This window comes from Staurois parvus, unplaced genomic scaffold (assembly GCF_062004578.1).
Source record: "Staurois parvus isolate SC_StPar_1 unplaced genomic scaffold, SC_StPar_1.0 ptg002054l, whole genome shotgun sequence".
NCBI lineage: Eukaryota > Metazoa > Chordata > Amphibia > Anura > Ranidae > Staurois > Staurois parvus.
Window position 1 is genome coordinate 71,368 of NW_028319850.1, and position 5,864 is coordinate 77,231.

The following is a 5,864-nucleotide window of genomic DNA, read 5'->3' on the forward strand; positions in this document are numbered from 1 at the left end:
CCTTCCAGTCTGGACACTTTCACCCCCTTCCAGTCCGGACGCTTTCACCCCCTTCCAGTCCGGACGCTTTCCCCCCCTTCCAGTCCGGACGCTTTCCCCCCCTTCCAGTCCGGACGCTTTACCCACCTTCCACTCCGGACACTTTCCCCCCTTCCAGTCCGGACACTTTCCCCCCTTCCAGTCCGGACACTTTCCCCTCCCTTCCAGTCCGGACGCTTTCCCCCCCTTCCAGTCCGGACACTTTCACCCCCTTGCAGTCCGGACACTTTCACCCCCTTCCAGTCCGGACACTTTCACCCCTTTCCAGTCCGAACACTTTCACCCCCTTCCAGTCCGGACACTTTCCCCCCCCTTCCAGTCAGAACACTTTCCCCCCCTTCCAGTCCGGACACTTTCCCCCCTTCCAGTCCGGACACTTTCCCCCCCTTCCAGTCCGGACACTTTCACCCCCTTCCAGTCCGGACACTTTCACCCCCTTCCAGTCCGGACACTTTTCCCACCTTCCAGTCCGGACACTTTCACCCCCTTCCAGTCCGGACACTTTTCCCACCTTCCAGTCAGGACACTTTCCCCCCTTCCAGTCCGGACACTTTTCCCCCCTTCCAGTCCGGACACTTTCCCCCCCTTCCAGTCCGACACTTTCCCCCTTCCAGTCCGGACACTTTCACCCCTTCCAGTCCGGACACTTTCACCCCTTTCCAGTCCAGACACTTTCCCCCCCCGTCCAGTCCGGACACTTTCCCCCCCCGTCCAGGCCGGACACTTTCACCCCCTTCCAGTCCGGACACTTTCCCCTCCCTTCCAGTCCGGACACTTCCCCCCCTTCCAGTCCGGACACTTCCCCCCCTTCCAGTCCAGACACTTCCCCCCCTTCCAGTCCGGACACTTTCACCCCCTTCCAGTCCGGACACTTTCCCCCCCCTTCCAGTTCGGACACTTTCCCCCCCTTCCTGTCCGGACACTTTCCCCCCCTTCCAGTCCGGACACTTTCCCCCCTTCCAGTCCGGACACTTTCCCCCCTTCCTGTCCGGACACTTTCACCCCACTTCCAGTCCGGACACTTTCCCCCCCTTCCAGTCCGGACACTTCCCCCCCTTCCAGTCCGGACACTTTCCCCCCCTTCCAGTCCGGACACTTCCCCCCCTTCCAGTCCGGACACTTTCCCCCCCTTCCAGTCGGGACGCTTTCCCCCCCTTCCAGTCCGGACGCTTTCACCCCCTTCCAGTCCGGACGTTTTCCCCCCCTTCCAGTCCGGACACTTTCCCCCCCTTCCAGTCCGGACGCTTTCCCCCCCTTCCAGTCCGGACGCTTTCACCCCCTTCCAGTCCGGACGTTTTCCCCCCCTTCCAGTCCGGACGCTTTCTCCCCCTTCCAGTCCGGACGCTTTCCCCCCCTTCCAGTCCGGACGCTTTCCCCCCTTCCAGTCCGGACGCTTTCACCCCCTTCCAGTCCGGACGCTTTCACCCCCTTCCAGCTCGGACACTTTCACCCCCTTCCAGCTCGGACACTTTCACCCCCTTCCAGTCCGGACACTTTCACCCCCTTCCAGTCCGGACACTTTCATCCCCTTCCAGTCCGGACGCTTTCCCCCTCTTCCAGTCCGGACACTTTCCCCCCCTTCCAGTCCGGACACTTTTACCCCCTTCCAGTCCGGACACTTTTTCACCCTTCCAGTCCGGACACTTTCCCCCCCTTCCAGTCCGGACACTTTCCCCCCCTTCCAGTCCGGACACTTTCACCCCCTTCCAGTCCGGACACTTTCACCCCCTTCCAGTTCAGACACTTTCACCCCCTTCCAGTCTGGACACTTTCACCCCCTTCCAGTCCAGACGCTTTCACCCCCTTCCAGTCCGGACGCTTTCCCCCCCTTCCAGTCCGGACGCTTTCCCCCCCTTCCAGTCCGGACGCTTTACCCACCTTCCAGTCCGGACACTTTCCCCCCCTTCCAGTCCGGACACTTTCCCCCCTTCCAGTCCGGACACTTTCCCCTCCCTTCCAGTCCGGACGCTTCCCCCCCCTTCCAGTCCGGACACTTTCATCCCCTTCCAGTCCGGACGCTTTCCCCCTCTTTCAGTCCGGACACTTTTACCCCCTTCCTGTCCGGACACTTTCCCCCCCTTCCAGTCCGGACACTTTCCCCCCCTTCCAGTCCGAACACTTCCCCCACCTTCCTGTCCGGACACTTTCCCCCCCTTCCAGTCCGGACACTTCCCCCCCTTCCTGTCCGGACGCTTTCACCCCCTTCCTGTCCGGACACTTTCCCCCCCCCCTTCCAGTCCGGACACTTTCCCCCCCTTCCAGTCCGGACACTTTCACCCCCATCCTGTCCGGACACTTTTTCGCCCTTCCAGTCCGGACACTTTCATCCCCTTCCAGTCCGGACGCTTTCCCCCTCTTCCAGTCCGGACACTTTTACCCCCTCCCTGTCCGGACACTTTCACCCCCTTCCAGTCCGGACACTTTCACCCCCTTCCTGTCCGGACACTCCCCCCCCCTTCCAGTCCGGACACTTTCCCCCCCTTCCAGTCTGGACACTTCCCCCCTTCCTGTCCGGACACTTTCCCCCCCTTCCAGTCCGGACGCTTCCCCCCCCTTCCTGTCCGGACGCTTTCACCCCCATCCTGTCCGGACACTTTCACCCCCATCCTGTCCGGACACTTTCACCCCCTATCAGTCCGGACACTTTCACCCCCTTCCTGTCTGGACACTTTCCCCCCCTTCCAGTCGGGACACTTTCCCCCCCTTCCAGTCCGGACACTTTCACCCCCCTTCCAGTCCGGACACTTTCCCCCCCTTCCAGTCCGGACACTTTCCCACCTTCCAGTCCGGACACTTTCACCCCCTTCCAGTCCGGACACTTTTCCCACCTTCCAGTCCGGACACTTTCACCCCCTTCCAGTCCGGACACTTTCCCCCCTTCCAGTCCGGACACTTTCCCCCCCTTCCAGTCCGGACACTTTTCCCACCTTCCAGTCAGGACACTTTCCCCCCCTTCCAGTCCGGACACTTTCCCCCCTTCCAGTCCGGACACTTTCCCCCCCTTCCAGTCCGGACACTTTCACCCCTTTCCAGTCCGAACACTTTCACCCCCTTCCAGTCCGGACACTTTCCCCCCCTTCCAGTCAGAACACTTTCCCCCCCTTCCAGTCCGGACACTTTCCCCCCCTTCCAGTCCGGACACTTTCCCCCCCTTCCAGTCCGGACACTTTCCCCCCTTCCAGTCCGGACACTTTCCCCCCCTTCCAGTCCGGACACTTTCACCCCTTTCCAGTCCGAACACTTTCACCCCCTTCCAGTCCGGACACTTCCCCCCCCTTCCAGTCAGAACACTTTCCCCCCCTTCCAGTCCGGACACTTTTCCCACCTTCCAGTCCGGACACTTTCACCCCCTTCCAGTCCAGACACTTTTCCCACCTTCCAGTCAGGACACTTTCCCCCCTTCCAGTCCGGACACTTTCCCCCCTTCCAGTCCGGACACTTTCACCCCCTTCCAGTCCGGACACTTTCACCCCTTTCCAGTCCGAACACTTTCACCCCCTTCCAGTCCGGACACTTTCCCCCCCTTCCAGTCAGAACACTTTCCCCCCCTTCCAGTCCGGACACTTTCCCCCCCTTCCAGTCCGGACACTTTCACCCCCTTCCAGTCCGGACACTTTCACCCCCTTCCAGTCCGGACACTTTTCCCACCTTCCAGTCCGGACACTTTCACCCCCTTCCAGTCCGGACACTTTTCCCACCTTCCAGTCAGGACACTTTCCCCCCCTTCCAGTCCGGACACTTTCCCCCCTTCCAGTCCGGACACTTTCCCCCCCCTTCCAGTCCGGACACTTTCCCCCCCTTCCAGTCCGGACACTTTCACCCCCTTCCAGTCCGGACACTTTCACCCCTTTCCAGTCCGGACACTTTCCCCCCCGTCCAGTCCGGACACTTTCCCCCCCGTCCAGGCCGGACACTTTCACCCCCTTCCAGTCCGGACACTTTCCCCTCCCTTCCAGTCCGGACACTTTCACCCCCTTCCAAGCCGGACACTTTCACCCCCTTCCAGTCCGGACACTTTCCCCTCCCTTCCAGTCCGGACACTTCCCCCCCTTCCAGTCCGGACACTTCCCCCCCTTCCAGTCCAGACACTTCCCCCCCCTTCCAGGCCGGACACTTTCACCCCCTTCCAGTCCGGACACTTTCCCCTCCCTTCCAGTCCGGACACTTTCCCCCCTTCCAGTCCGGACACTTTCCCCCCCTTCCAGTCCGGACACTTTCCCCCCTTTCCAGTCCGGACACTGTCACCCCCTTCCAGTCCGACACTTTCCCCCCCCTTCCAGTCCGGACACTTTCCCCCCTTCCAGTCCGACACTTTCCCCCCTTCCAGTCCGGACACTTTCACCCCCTTCCTGCCCAGGCCAATGTTCAGCTTTCAGCGCTATCACACGTTGAATGACAATTGCGCGGTCATGCAACACTGGACCCATATGAATTTTTTAGCATTTTTTTTGACAGATAAAGCTTTATTTTAGTGGTATTTATTCACCGCTGGGATTTTTATTTTTTGTTGCTATATAAATGAAAAAGTCCAAACATTTTGAAAAAAAAGTGTTTTTCTCATTTTGCAAATAAATAATCTTTCTTCATAAATCTTGGCCAAAGTTTATTGTTATCTTTTTAGTAAAAAACAAAAAAAAGTTTACATTTTAATTTTATTTTTTTATATTATTATTTTTTTTTACATACTGTCACCCTAGCAGTCCAGTGTCACTATGGTGACACTACTACTTGTGGGGGGTGATGAAGATTTTTTTTCTTTACACTGATTGCTTTTACACCCATAAAGGCTGTAAAAGCAATAAATTCTCCTTCTCTCTGACTGCATTTCTGCAGCCATTGAGAACTACTGTGTGAGCTGTGATTGGTCACAGCTTGTCACATGGTACAAGGCTGTTGTGAATAGCCCTGTACCATGTGACCTCTGTGATCACTCACAAATTTCACATGTAGTAAGCAATGATGTCAGAAGTGACATCTTGCTTACTACTGTTCATGTGATCACTGATTGGCCAATCAGTGATCACATGATCGGGACCTCACATAGAGATCCCGTACAGCGATTAGTGTTCCGCTGTGTCTGGAGGACACATTGGCACCGGATCGCGGTGCTGCGCGCTCCCAGGAAGCGCGCACAGGCAGGGAATGTTTATAAATGGCCACCCGTCCCTGCACTGCTCCCGTCCGGCCATTTATGTACATGGGCCGGATGGGAAGTGGTTAAACAGTTGTTTGTGGATCGCAGATCCCGCTACTGCTGATGGTTTGCGGGCCATTCTTCGAACCCATCATAAAGTACGGGTGTCAAACTGGCGGCCCTCCAGCTGTTGCCAAACTACAAGTCCCATGAGGCATTGCAAGATTGACAGTTACAAGCATGACTCCCAAAGGCAGAGGCATGATGGGGACTTGTAGTTTGGCAACAGCTGGAGGGCCGCCAGTTTGACACCGCTGCTCTATTGGGTACAGAGGTTGAAAATCCATTCTGGCCATTTCCAAGGCCAATAGGCAAGGAGCTGTCTGATAAAGGCCATGAGGAGCTGGGCGCTGCTGGGGGGGCATTTTTAAATGCATGAAAAATGTAGCGTACAGCCCAGAGACCCTTTTTTTTTTAAATCAGATCTCAAAATTGACTGGTGAGAGCAGCAGTCACAACAGATCTAAAAAAATATTACTGGGAAAGAAAAATAAAGCCGAATCCCTCAACTCCGTACCAAGCTATACGGTAAAAAAGGTTTCATAGTAAATCTCGTTCTGTCCTTTTATCGCAGCACCAGCTGCATCGTATTAAACGTTTGCTGATTACCAACACAGAGAACACAAAACTC